At 39.2% G+C, this 14,656-nt stretch overlaps 1 protein-coding gene across 12 annotated transcripts in view; it reads right to left on the bottom strand.

Annotated features, from left to right (window-relative positions):
• GTDC1 (glycosyltransferase like domain containing 1) overlaps nt 1–14,656 on the bottom strand; it is a 463,274-nt gene that overhangs the window by 399,131 nt on the left and 49,487 nt on the right. For 10 of the 12 annotated variants that reach the window (XR_011074149.1, XM_068545170.1, XM_068545175.1 and 7 more), the window contains exon 1: nt 14,447–14,522. The exons of the other annotated variants lie outside the window; for them this stretch is intronic. The gene's annotated coding sequence lies outside the window, so the exon portion shown is untranslated. Of the gene's footprint in view, nt 1–14,446; nt 14,523–14,656 lie in introns of those variants that run through there. 12 annotated transcript variants of the gene reach the window in all.

Raw genomic sequence — 14,656 nt, 5'->3', positions numbered from 1 at the left:
ACAGCCAAAAATAAATTTTAAAAACTGGATTTTCTTCTTCTCCTGATTACATTCAAGTCAATTATTGGCCCAAGAACCATCTAAAAGACTAACACTGATGCTTGTCTGAAATAATGTTCTCAAATCCCAACAAACAGCACTTCCTTTCTGCAATTCACTTTTTTTCATACTCATTTCTGAGACGTCTTCTCTATTTCAGTAAGTACAGGTGAAATTAGAATAACTGTAACCTATCAAGCTACAGCTATGCATCCTTCTGTATATTTTGAAAAAAGTTTAGGAAAAAATAATAATTGCAATCTACAAAGGGATCTAGCTATTGTCTCCTCCCCTTCATGGAAGGCTTCCAGAAGATGACAGTGGAATTCCTGATTTGAGTGGTCTACCAATGTTAAATCCATGTATTTCTTATTAAATATATCTTATGTATAAAGTAAAAGTGTTTTGCTGCTCTATTTAAACAAACACACACACACAATCGTAGTCTTTCCTAAAATGCCTTATATTTGAAAATGGGAAAGTTTTCCAAATATTAATCACAACGATCCAAAATAAAATCTGCAGGGCAGTTCAATTATGGCACAATAAATGAATGACAGAGCATTTTATTTCAAAATCCTTGAGTGTTAGGATCTGAACATCTATAAGAACATCCCTTTCATTCCAGATTCAACAGTTTAAGGCATTCAAATGTTACAACACACCTGTCCCTCAGTTATAGGCATTGCTTCAATGAAAAACTAGCTTAAAAACCATGAAATCAACTTCATATGACTCTGATCACTTATCTGACTTATAAATTAGATGTGTGTAACTATTCAGCAATCTGCAAATCTTCCTAGCAGGATGGCTATGTTAGTTGCACTGCACTCTGACCAAAAATGTGCAATAGTAGCAGTGGCACACTGACAAACTGATTAGTATAGGCCTTAAATAAAGATTTCAAGGTAAATCATGAGGAAATCTTTTTCTGTTTGTAGATGAGCTGTATGAACTATATAAAATGTAATCTATGTTTTACATCCTCGGCTGCCAGAGTTTTTGTTGAACGCTAGATGAAAAAAATGTTGAAGACTCACTGAGGAAAAAAATGGGATTCAACTTTTGAGAGAATCCACCCACCTCATTTCCCAGCACTGCTTTCAAATCCTCTGTAACTGGTATAAATAGATGTATGCCAAAAGCAGGGGCTCTAACCAAATAAAACAGTGACTTGGTTCAGAGAGTACTTTGATGTTCCAGTTTTCTTGTGATTCAATAGTTCTAGAAAATACATATGTTTATTTCCAGTTCACATCTGCTTGTTAAATCATTTTAAGTGAATTTATTTAATAGGTCTGAAGACATTAATTTATTAATAGTTAGTAGTAGTTAGTATTAACTTATAATACTATGTTCTATGCACATTAATACTGTAGAATACAATTTTCTACTTACTATTGATTTCAGTAGCCTACACAAAAGGATATTTTCCTAGAAAATTCTGGGAGCAGTAGCTTTTTGCAAATAGAAGCATATTTTAAACACTCTAGGGGAGAGCAAAATTTCAAAAATCCCCCAAACAAAACTTCCATGTGAAATCATAGTCCTTAAATTAACGTTTTTAGGTTAAGCAGATGTTTCTCTTTACAATGTTACCCTTAGTGTAAAAAAGCCCAATACTAAAAGGTGGTAACTGTAATACATTAAAATCCATCAACAGACAGGATCTTTAAAGTCTGATTACCAAAGCAATCACCATGTGTCACTATGGAATGATAATGCATTACACATTCCCCAAGTAAAGATCAAATTTACTTGAACCACCTCCACCAAAAAAATCATTTTTATTTAGTCATGCAGTCCTTGGAATCACAGTAGGGCTCGATGCCATATTGGTGTCACATTCTGCCAGTCATCCAAAGAATATGCCAGCCTTCTTTCTCAACTTCTCTGTCTACTAGTGCATCACTGGACCCAGCAGGCAGTTCACCCAGACAATCTCAGTAACGGATTTTGGCTCTCTGTGCATAATAGATGGCAATCTTTATGAAGTATCCAGTTTGTCTTATAGCTGAGAGATTTGAACCTGCTGCAGATGTCACATCTAAATTCTTGAACGGATTTGTATCAGTGTCACCTATAAAACAAGACAGTGTCACCAACAGCATTGTCCTAGAGAACATCTGTTTCAGTAATGCTAATACGCTTTCTGCATCATAACTGATAGTCATTTATTTGCCGAAAACAAGGATCAGAGCCTGTGGCCCAAAATTCAGTCCATTGCCTGTTCTTACACAGCCATGATCTAAGAATGGATTTTGTATTTTTTAATGGATGAAAAGTTTTTTTAAAAGACCAATATTTTGCGACATATGAGAATTACATGAAATTCAAATTCCAGTCTCCATAAACAAAGTTTCATTGTAACATAGCTACTCATTCATTTATGGATTTTTCTACGGCTGCTTTCACACTACAACGGCAAACTTAACAGAGACCATAATCATCCATAAAGCCTAAAATATTTACTATCGGGTGCTTTAAAAAAGAAGTTTACTGACTCCTAGCCTAGAGAATATTGAGTAGGTAGGTAATATGATGCCTAGTGTCTGTTGCATGAAGAACATGAGTGTAATGACCCAGTTGTTCCCCTGCCTTACTCCCATCCATTGCTTTAACAAATATTTCTTGGGCAGGTCTGTCACTCCACTACAGACAGCTAGCTATGGTCACTCTGCTTCCCACTTTGGCTCAGCCTTGCCTCAATCCAAGGGGTCAAAAAATGCCCTTGAGCAGAAAGAAGACAAGCTCAACTTCAGGTCAAATTCTAGTTCTCCCCAGTTGGCCTCGTCTGTGTGCACAGGTTCTCCTGGTTCTCGATTTCTGCTTTATATCCACCATTCCCCATAACAGGCTTCCTGTATGGATACCACACTTAAAAGTCTATATTTCCTACCAGAGACCCTAAGGCAGCAGGCTGAGTCACAGCATTCTTTGACTGAACTGTGCCAGCTGATCACCAGTTCTACCCCTGCCCTAACAGCCACCCTGTAACGTGAATTTGTTTGGGGCCCTTGTGAACAGCTTGCATATTCCAACACCCTCCTGGCTTCCACTGCTCTTCCTGATTATGAATGCCCCTGGAGTTCATCATTTCCTTTTACATTCAAACCTCTGGTCTATAAATCTATGAGTTCAACCTTCCCAACTGGCTTGTCGTTCTATTTCTTGAGTTCAGTTCATACAATAACCAAACATAAGAGCACAACACAACAAAACTCTATACATATGGATTTCCCAACCTAGGACTACCCATCCCTTATTTTTTTAGCAACTGCTGCAAAAGGGTATCTATCACCTGCAAGCAGTATCTAGAATGTCCCTTCTTCTTCCCTCCACCATTGCTGGTTGGCCCAAAGTTTCTACACCTGCTTCACCTGAGAGGGTTACTCACCACCCTTTCTACCCACCTGGGGTGCCTAGGATAACCTGAGTCTCTTGAGCATTGCTTCAGAATGTCTCTCTTGCTTCTATTAAAGCTTTAGCACTCCTGTTTCTATTCTAAGCGGGAAAAGGGGGTTTCTTGCCACTGTTGGACTGCAATGGAGTAATTTATTTGGCTAGACTTCTAGGAGTCAGAATATAATTCTCCAAAGAAAGATGTTAATAATCCACAGTGAGGCTCTGCCCATAGTATCAATGGCACTATGGAACCCATCTGTAATTCATATTATATTGTTGGCAAATAACTAATTCACAAACACATTCACAAGTTGTGGACTGACCATCTAGAAAATAGCTATGAAATGTCAGGAAGACTTCACAGCAGACAGATTAGCCTAGTGTAAAGACTTCAGAGAAAATGGCAGTTTATTTTCAGCAAAATGAATTTCACTACAACCCTGAAGTAGCCTGCCATCGTGAACAGCGCTTAAAACTGCATGAATAGCTCGCAACCAAAAGAGTGGTATCAAGAATGAATTCGCTGATGAAGTGACCATTAACCATGATCTCAATTCTGGGTTGCAACAATATAGGTAGCATCGATCTTAAATAAAAATGAAAATCTTCTTTAAAAACACACACAAGAACCTTCTGCCTACTTGGAGAATGACACAGAACTCCATCCAGTGACATATCATTACAACCAGGAAAAGAAACTAGAGGTATGTAGTCCATATTCCAAAGAGATACACAAAACAATAAAACTTTAGAATTTTGTTCATGTGATGAATCTAGCCACCATTCCTTAAAGAAATAGTTCTCTAACTTCTTAGTATCAGGCCTCCTTTGTGTTCTTGAAAATTGAGGACTCCCAAGAGCTTTTGTTCATATGAGCTATAATTATCAATATTTACCATATTAGAAATTAAAGGCGAAAATTTTAACTATTTATTCATTTCAAATTTTTTTAAAGCGTGATTTATAATTTTAAAATTGATATAAGAGATGCAACACAATTGAGCTGATTCTCCCATCCATGGGACATTTAGGTTGTTTCCAATTTTTCACTATTATAAAATGATGTCATAGATCTATAAATATTTTTTTTTAATTAATTAATTTATTTATTTTTGGCTGTGTTGGGTCTTTGTTTCTGTGTGAGGGCTTTCTCCAGTTGCGGCAAGCGGGGGCCACTCTCTTCATCGCGGTGCGCGGGCCTCTCATTATTGCGGCCTCTCTTGTTGCGGAGCACAGGCTCCAGACGCGCAGGCTCAGTAATCGTGGCTCACGGGCCCAGTTGCTCCGCGGCATGTGGGATCTTCCCAGACCCGGGCTCGAACCCGTGTCCCCTGCATTGGCAGGCAGATTCTCAACCACTGCGCCACCAGGGAAGCCCTAGATCTATAAATATTAACATGAAAAAAGATTTGCTCTGTAGTGTTAACAGGGAAAAAAAAAAAATCAGGTTATAAAATGGCATTTAGTTTGCTATCTTTTTTTGGTGAAAAAAATATGCAACTTTGAACAGATGTTTATCAAAGCACTTGTTTCGGTGAATTGTTAGTACCTGAAAATGCAGACATCTATCTCCCTACCTAGACTGAGTTCCTGCAGGTGGAAACTGCTTATTCACAGACACTCTGCAAGTATTTGTTGAATGAAATAGAATATTTTCCATTTCTAGAATGTGCAAGACAATGATTAAGTTCCAGTTTTGTGACAAAATATGTTCTGCTTTCCTCTGATTCATTTTAAATGTTTAATGACATTTAGTATGAGAATATATTTTATGAAAAATTACTTTATTATACAAAAAAAAGCTTAGTGGGCTTCCCTGGTGGCGCAGTGGTTGAGAGTCCGCCTGCCAATGCAGGGGACACGGGTTCGAGCCCTGGTCTGGGGAGATCCCACATGCCGCGGAGCAACTGGGCCCGTGAGCCACAACTGCTGAGCCTGTGCGGCTGGAGCCTGTGCTCCGTAGCAAGAGAGGCCGCGATGGTGAGAGGCCCGCGCACCGCGATGAAGACTGGCCCCCGCTCGCCGCAACTGGAGAAAGCCCTCGCACAGAGACAAAGACCCAACACGCCAAAAATAAATAAATAATAATTAAAAAAAAAAAAAGCTTAGTGATAAAAATAATACTGTTTTACAACTTTTACAAATTTCTTTCATGTCTAACTTAATAGATGACAGCTGGATTCTCATATCTGCTTCTACATTCAATCTGTTGTGATACATTGTTTTGATCGAACTACATGAAAAAAAAATAGCCCCACACAAATATGCAGTGAGAAAAAAGAAAGTATACGTTAATATCATTTTCAGATAACTGTGGATGTTCTTCTTTGATACCGCACCAAAACTTGACAAGTAGGAGTTTATGGGTTAGCTGTAATATGAAATCTAATATCACATAAGCTTTTTGTATTCTGTTACTTGCTTTTTATAAGGATATTTTACCATAATTTTGTAACACTGATCACTTTGAAAATATTGGTTCATTGAGTTATATAAATATGGAAAATCTTGACATAATTAATTAATACCATAGCAAAAACTCACATTCATAATATCACCACCCATCCCATCAAAAAACTCTTTAAGTACTGGGAAGCTGACAAGAGCACAGCAGTTGACTTAAGTTTTCCAAAATTTTAATTTTCACTAGAAAGCTCAAATTTTATCATCAGCAACAAATATTGTCTATTGTTTTGCCATGAAGTGACAAGTCTCACTGTGTTCATTTTCAAGAAAATGACTGCCAAATACCTAAGTCTAAATAATCCTAGTTTGTCTGGTACTCATTCTTTCAAGTAAAAATGATGTTTCATGCAAAATACAGCTAGCTCAGCTCACAACTCAAAAGAACACATAAGGGTTTTCCTTGAGACAAACAATGTACTCTGGATATGTAGCAGAAGTGCCTTCTGCATATTTCCTATCTCATCACATAGAATATTAAGACAATGCATTCAAGGGTCAAGATTTAATAAAACTAGTAATTTTCACTGCTTCATTAAGGACACTCAAGTAAAACTGGCTTTTTGAGGTTTTTTTTTTTTACAGTGAATGCATGGTAGTGAACAATACAATGATTACTAGTACACCCTGGTGCCACTGCCATTTAATATCTACTAAGATAACCACAGTTTTACCCACTATTCCTTTAGTATCAGCAGGGCAAATGTAAAAACACTGGAAAAGGCAAACAGTTAGTATTACTATAAAAATAGTTTTAACCTAATGGACCCCCTGAAAGGGTCTCAGTGACCCCAAAAGGCCTGTATACCACAACTTGAGAACTACTGCTGTCTTAAAGAAACATTGAAAGCTAATGAATGATAACCTGCCATACCCAAATCCATAGTAAATATCCCCCAACATAAAAAATATATTAAATATCTGTATGAATTCTTTCATTTTGACTCAAAATTGGTCCAATCTGTTCTGAAACGTAATTAATAATAATATAAATAACAGTAGCAATTAACATTCAATGAGTTCTTACATGTATTATCTCATTTAATACTCATAATAACTCTATTAATTCTCTCACATATTCATGTTACAGATGAGGAAGCTTGAGGTCCAGAGAAGTAAAGCCACTTTTCCAAAGTCATAATAACAATTATCAGTATTTATGGATTCCAGCTTTACTCAATATTTTGCGTACCTCATCTCTTAAGTCTTAACAACCTTTTTATTATCTTTTTTTCCCTATTTAACTCTTTAAACTTTAATACCCATTTTACAGATGAAAACTTTTAATCAAAAAAGTAAAGAACCCTGCCCAAGGTTACCCAAATGTTAGATCATCTATATTCAAATCCAAGTCTGTCTTACTCCAGCAAGTACACTCCACATTCTGCTTAGCTATGTGGTATATCACATATCGGTATATCCTTTGTATATAAATAGACTGATGGTTGCAAAAGTCTTACGTAGTTTTAAAAGAGAAAGAGAAAAACAAATATCATATATTAGCGCATATATGTGGAATCTAGAAAAATGGTATAGATAAACCGGTTTGCAAGGCAGAAATAGAGGCACAGATGTAGAGAACAAACGTATGGACACCAAGGGGGGGAAGGCCGGGTGCGGGTGGGCTATGAATTGGGAGATTGGGATTGACGTATATACACTAATATGTATAAAATAGATAACTAATAAGAACCTGCTGTATAGCACAGGGAACTCTACTTCACTTTTCTGTACAGTAGAAACTAACTCAACATTGTAAAACAACTCTACCCCAATAAAAAATAAAAATTAAAAAAAATAAAGACATAAAAATAAATAAATAAATAAATAAAACATATATAATAGCAAAGCAGTTATAGGAATAAAAGAAAAACAAAGTCAACTGCGCAAGACCTCTATTTGGAATAATTCTTGCTTATTTGACTATCTCTGTTATCAAATGGAACAAAACCTACTTTTTAAAATCGTGTATGATGCAGATAAATAGGTCATTAATTCACATTATTAAACACTTATCTGCACATGACAACAAATCAATACAGCTAAGATTACTCTTTAAAAAAAACTCAATAAACTAAGCTGATATTATTCCTGTATTACAGATGAGGAAACTGAAACCCAGAGAAGTAACTAACTTCCCCCAAAGACATGCTGTTCATAAATGGTACAGAGTCAAAATCAGTTTGGACTGACCCTGAAGCCTAAACTCTTCAATCACATAGCCTGCATGTATTTAAGAAGGTCTCAGGCAGTGAACTAGAAATTGCTCATAAGGTCTGTATACAGAGCTTGCTGATATCATATCCACTCTACCCAAGGCAATCATGAAATGAATCATCTTGTATCTCAAAGACCAAGAGGTGAAAAGGAAGCTGGTGATGCTGAAAATAAAGAGCCATGTTCTGCGGTGGTTTAAGTAAAGCATCTATAGGTAATGCTAAAGAAAGAAGTAAAATTCACTTACAGAGGTGTCAGATAGCACACACCTCTGCTGCTAAGATGAGCTTACCTCTGTTTAAACAAAACATACCAAAAAAAAAAACCAAAGCCTAGAGGAAAATGTCACCACAGCTACACAGACTACCTACAGATTGCACAATAACTTTCAGATGCCAGGAGCCCAGGAATGCTGCAAACCTTAGTAAATGGCAGCAGAAATCATTTTCCTAAAACACTTGAATCAATCACAAAAATTTTCACTTCAAGTTAGGATTTGCAAAGGCCAGGGGTTATGCCCCAATGTTTCTTTCTATTTCAAGGGCTTACAGTGCAAACTGCTGCTTAAATATTAAAGCCCAAGGGGGACAGGAAAAGAATCAAGGTTTATCCAGCTCAATTCACCTTCACAACTTGTTGCAACAACTTGCAGGAAAACATCTTGAGACTGGACAGAGGAGTGTGGCTTTAATTTCAAATCAAGTGTATTCTCAAGGAGTCCCCAAACACACTTGACGTTTGACAGGAAGGTGACAAAATGGGAGGCTGTGGTGTACCTCCTAAAAGGGCAGGCAGTACAGGCGAGAGATGAGCAATTATACTTGTCACAGAATACGATATTCTGGATTCCCTCTGTGGCAAAGGAAAAAAAAAATTATAGAGCAAACTTCACCTCCTCCATCAATGATTCCCAGCATGACCAAAAAGAATCAGAATCTAGTAATGTAAAACCAGCTGACAGATATATAGAAAAAAAAAAAATCAAGATTGAGGTCATGTCCCTTGACATGCATCATTTACACTAAGGATTCCCCCACTTATCTGAACTAATTTCATGTACCTCATTTCATTCAGATAATTGAAGTTTTCCTCTTAGAATTGTAAAGTGTTTACCTCAACATAATTAGTAAACTATCCACTTCAAAATGCCACTACAAAAATTACCATCCCCTCCTCTCTATACATAAATGTATACTCCACTATCCTTAAAAGTATGAGATTTTGGCCTTCATGGGGAATGTAGTTCAACAGTCCTCTTTAAAAAATTAGCACAAGAAATTCTACATGAAAAGTTATGGTCATTACTTTTTTAATAAGTGTCTGCATTACTTGTTAAAGACATGGTAATTTGGGTATTCAATACATGACTACTGTTCTGAAACCAAATTAAAGGTTTAGACTACTAAAGAGTTTGATAACTTTCCTCAATACAATAACTGGGATTGTATGGAGAACAAAATCAAAGAGCTCTCTCTTTTTTATGAGCAGGCACTTAAGGGCCTTTTAATGAAAATTTACTCTTTAGTATATAATTACTAATGCACAAAAATAGGGCCATTAAATTCACTTCTTTATAGTGCCATAAAACTTCTATTTGTAAGAAATATAAAATAATATACATTTAATCAAACTCCAGAAAAACAGAAATGTGCAACACCTAACAATACATGGTGAAAATTATATACTTTTTCTTCTTAAATAAACTCTCTGCCAGATGATTAATGATGCTATTTTGTATGTGGATATGCTTATAATTTAAAATATACAGACCCCCTAGTACTTATGATGGCAATGAAATGTCTGAACTTCTCGTATGAATTCTCAATTTCTATATGAAAATTGGTTTCCCATACTGATAACATACTATTGATTATATCCAATCAGTATTTATTTATCACCTGTTATGTGCCAGGTACTGTACTAAGTGCTGACACCGACAGGAACAGCACAAATTCGGTCCCAACACTTGGGGTACACACAATCTAGAAAGAAAGACAGATAATGAACAAATGTGCTATGGGAAAGTATAACAGATACTTGGTCAAATGAAAGCTCAAAACTGAGAGAAAACCTGGGTAGAAAATCAAACACCTGAAAATAATTAGTTACCACTGAAATTGGATAAAAATCACCCAGTAAGTAACTCAGCGATGAAGGCAGAGAACCAAGAGCAGGGTAGTCAGGAAGGGGATCTACGTAATGACTGGATGACCAGGGTGTCCTAGCGTCAGATGCAAATGAAAGTTGACCCTCAAAAAAAGCTGAAATTATAACACCCAAAGAGCCCAGCTCTCAGCTGTCCTGTCCTCAGTATCTGAGAAGTCAATCCAGTGAGTGTGAGTCTGAGAAGCAGTATCAAAGTATCTTGACTCTGCCCCAGTTGAACTAGGACCCCACCGTCCACCATGGACAAGACCAGGTCCAAGTTCCCTGAGGGGAGGGAGGATGGCGAGGAGAGGGAGAGTTCTTGAGCAGGCTCAAGACAAGGTTCCAGGTCCACAAGGGATCTGGAATACAAAAAGGAATAATAAAAGAAATATATCAACTCTATGGATTATTTTATGCTAAGGAAATACTGCAGAACTGCTTTACTTTTAAAAATAAATACTCAAAAAAACTGTAATCTTGAGTTTAAATGACTTAAGTGTGACCTTCAAGTGGAGAAAACGACTAGACATTCTCACTAATTCTTATCAATTGTCTGATTCTATAACCTAATTCCATCTAAATCTATATTAATATATTCTAGATGCTTCACACATACTTCCCTAAAATGTTTATGCCATGTATTTCAAGACTCCTGATGAGCGAAAGCATTTTTCAAAATGAGAATCTCATTTTGAAACTCAGTCAAAGTGAGTACATGCCAAGGATATAATAAGACACCATACCTCTGTGAGCAATGGATGCTGAGGGCACCAGAGTAATTCCAGATCCCACCTCCTGAAGAGGCTGGGGATCTTAAGGTATTTTCAGTCTTAAAAATCAATTCAAGAAGTGGGTGGAAAAGACAGAACAGGGAGTGGGTGGGCCAGGTAGCCTGGGACTGACACAGGAACCAGCAATGATAGATATGAAATTACTTGCTCCCTACAAATTAAGCACTATCATACTCTACTGTACAATTGTTTTCAGTAATAGTGTCAGGAGGGGAAAAAAAAAAAATGCATGTAGTCCAAAGATGATGTCCCTATGAGAACTATTATTCATATAACTCAACATACTCAAATAGGAATCACACTATGGAAACAGCCCTGCATTTGCCCAAACATTACTTGCCAAGGCTATTCAAAGGGCGGAGTGGTGGTACTTTCCAAAAGAAACGCTTGAAAAATCTCCTCAGTAATTTTTTTTAATAAACAAAGCACACTGTAATAATCTATTAAAGAAAGAGAATATAAGCCTAAGGGAAAAAGAAAATACAGTAAGGTTTGTTTGGTTTGGGGTTTGTTTGTTTGTTTGTTTTCAGTATCACCACCATGAAGCACAAGGCATCAGCCAAAACTGTTTAAAATATCATTTCAGGACAGCTTACCACAGGAGTCTGAACTCCAAAAGTCATGTTGCTTCCAGAAGTCTATGTACTGAAAAATATATCTTTATAAAGTGAAACCAAGGCCTTAAAACGTGGCGTACAGTAACAATTAGGGTCATTCAATTCACGTTCTCAAACTTTGCTCCCGTGGAAAATTTGTATTATTTTAGCTCAACTGAGGTGTCCTATCAAAAAATTTAAATAATGGTGTCCTTTCCCAATTTCACAGTGGGTAATGCATGTTAAAGAACAAAATTCTCAATGTTAAATTCTTGCCTCAATTTATCTAAAATATTAGATACCTGCTACCTCTTTCAATATTGGAATTCAGCCTAACAGAGTATCTATTCAACACAAAAACGGAAATGAGGCATTTCAAGTTTATAATATCATGATTCATGACTTCCAAGCACTCTGCTACCTTCTTAAATTCGATTAAGCCCAACAAAACCACAGGCATTACAAAGTACACTTCGCTTGACATGAAGCATACAAAGATGAATAAAACACAGCCCACCTCACATGAAGCCGCACCAGGGAAAATGCACACAAGCCAAAAAGTATCTACTAAAAACCTGCAGTAAACACTGGAGTGGGAGATGCAAAGAATTCACCCTACCCCAGCAAGGACCTGGGGACTTCTGCATTGAGGACCACTAACAAAAGGGATGCTGAGGATGCTGGAATTCGATGACTACATGTGTATAGGACCTTTCTTCCTAATTAATATCAAGGTTACATACACCATAACCCTAGGACTCTTGCAATGCCAGTCTCCTGGAATTCACACAGACTATCTGAATCAAGAATATGAATAAACATTCTCGAAGCGAAAATCGTTACTAAATTCAAACAAACTGGAAAGTACTGTTTCAACTGATAAAATGTAAAGATTGCCTAAATAGAATTTGTATCATTTGATCTAATGACTCCAAATCACAAACTAAGGCATATACTTAAAACACCGGGAAAAAATTCAAAGTTAGTAATTACTTGGCTTTTTTTTTTTAAGACATCAAAATCAAAACAAATTTTGGTACAAAAATATCCATTGGGGAGGTATGAATTATCTACCTAAGTGTTCGGTTAAGTCAACTAGTTTATTCAGTTCATGTTAAATCTCTTCAGGAAACTTGGATTATTTTCACTCTGCAAAATAATAGGGTTGCAATAAATTAATTATTAATAATAATTAACAATTAAGTGCTTAAGTTCCTCACAAACAGAAAATTCTGTACTTCTGCAGTCTGTCAGATTAAGACGTCAACACGGTTTCAAAACAGGAGTAAAAAAGCCTTAACTTCTCAAATTGGTAATGCTATAAAATTCAGTTTCCTACCTTACCTCAGTATCACGGTTCACATTTTACCTACCCAGTTTTCAAGTTCGTCAAAGAAAGTTTCATGACTCAAAGGGTACTCCTCCCACCCTCAATACTAAAACTGTTTCTTAAATACAAGATCCTAAGGAAAATATATAATGAAATATATAATATATAATGAAAGGCAGTGAGCTGTGACTCTATTCCACATCAAACCTGGAATGCACTAATTAAAATTCAATATTACACTTGGTATGTGGGTTCCTACATGAAACTCCTGCCATGCTCTAGCTTCAAGTTAAACAGGTTAATAGAATCCAATAAAATGGCTCTATTGAATTATACTGGATTTCTTTTCAGCAGCTCCTTTACCTGACCATTCTGTTGAGCTTTAAAATCAACTTCAGGGGTAGCACCCAATAACCAAGGAGAGCCACGGCTCACGGGGGCTGCATTCTGCAACCCACCTCGTGTGGAAAATCACCGTCAATCACTGCACGTTTTCCATTTCAAACTGTGATACAGGTGGAGGAAAAAGTGTAAAGCCTTCTCTTTGAACCTCCCATCACACTGCCTCCAGGCGCTAACTTAAGAATTATCTCAAAGACAACGTAATGCAGTACAGTTCTCAGAAGACTCTAAAAGTTGCCTTTGCCAGAGAGGGGAGACCAAAAAAAAACTCCCTCGAGACTAAAGGTTAAATTAACGTAGTATTTCAACCTCGCCGTTGGGTACACGGCTGGATTTACAGGACAAATTCAGAGAACGTTTCCTCCCCAAACAGACTGCCTGGGTCCCGATTAAAATAAGTATATGCAGGATCGTCAGAGGAGGGAAGGGGGCGGGGAGAGCGCAAAGTGAGTGAGGTCTTTAGCCTCCGCTGACTAAGGGGCTGCTGAGGTCAGGAGAGTTAGGGCGATAATGGGGCCAGGCGCAAAGGGTCCTTCAGGAAGACCTGGCGGCGCGCGTCGCGAGGGACCACTGGCCCGGCAGTCTCGTGGTCGGCAAGGAGGCCCCTCCGCTCCTCGGGCCAAGGCCGGGAGCCCGGCCCCCCTCCTCCCCGCGAGAAGGCGACGCGCCCCCAGCCACCCTCACCGGCCGCGCGACGAGGCGGCTGCGGCGCGCTGGCTGCGGGAAGCCGGCCCGCAAGGCGCGCAGAACCCAAGAAAAGGAAGTCAGAAAATGGCCAGCGCGCAGCAAGACTGAGACACAGCAGCCGGGGTGCCCGGCTCAGGGCGCGGGGCGGACGGCGGCCCCGCGAGCGCAGCGCGTGCGCCCGGGAAGCGCGCCGCCCGCGCGGCCCTCAGCTCCGCCCCCCGGCTCCCCGCGCCGCCGCCGCCGCCGCCGCAGCCCCTCTGGGAACTCCAAGCCGCGCGGCCCCGCGAGGCGGGCGCCAAGGAGGGGAGGGGCCGCGCTCCCCGCCTCCCCGCCGGCCCGCGCGGCTCCCCAGCCCGGAGCCTACTCACCTCCTCCTCCTCCTCCTAGTCTCTCCCTCCTGGCCACCAGCGCGGCCCAGCCGGCGACGCGCTGACGCCGTGCCCCTCCCCCGCGGCCGCCGCCGCCGCCGCCGCCGCCCCGCCCGGCCCGCGGCCGCAGCGGCCTCGGGACACGTCAGGCGCAGGCCCCGCCTCCCGGCCCGCCCACGCGCTCACCACTCCGCCCGGGTCCCTGACTCA

This window comes from Eschrichtius robustus, chromosome 5, assembly GCF_028021215.1.
Source record: "Eschrichtius robustus isolate mEscRob2 chromosome 5, mEscRob2.pri, whole genome shotgun sequence".
Taxonomy (NCBI): Eukaryota; Metazoa; Chordata; class Mammalia; order Artiodactyla; family Eschrichtiidae; genus Eschrichtius; species Eschrichtius robustus.
This window is presented reverse-complemented; position numbering and strand designations above follow the sequence as displayed.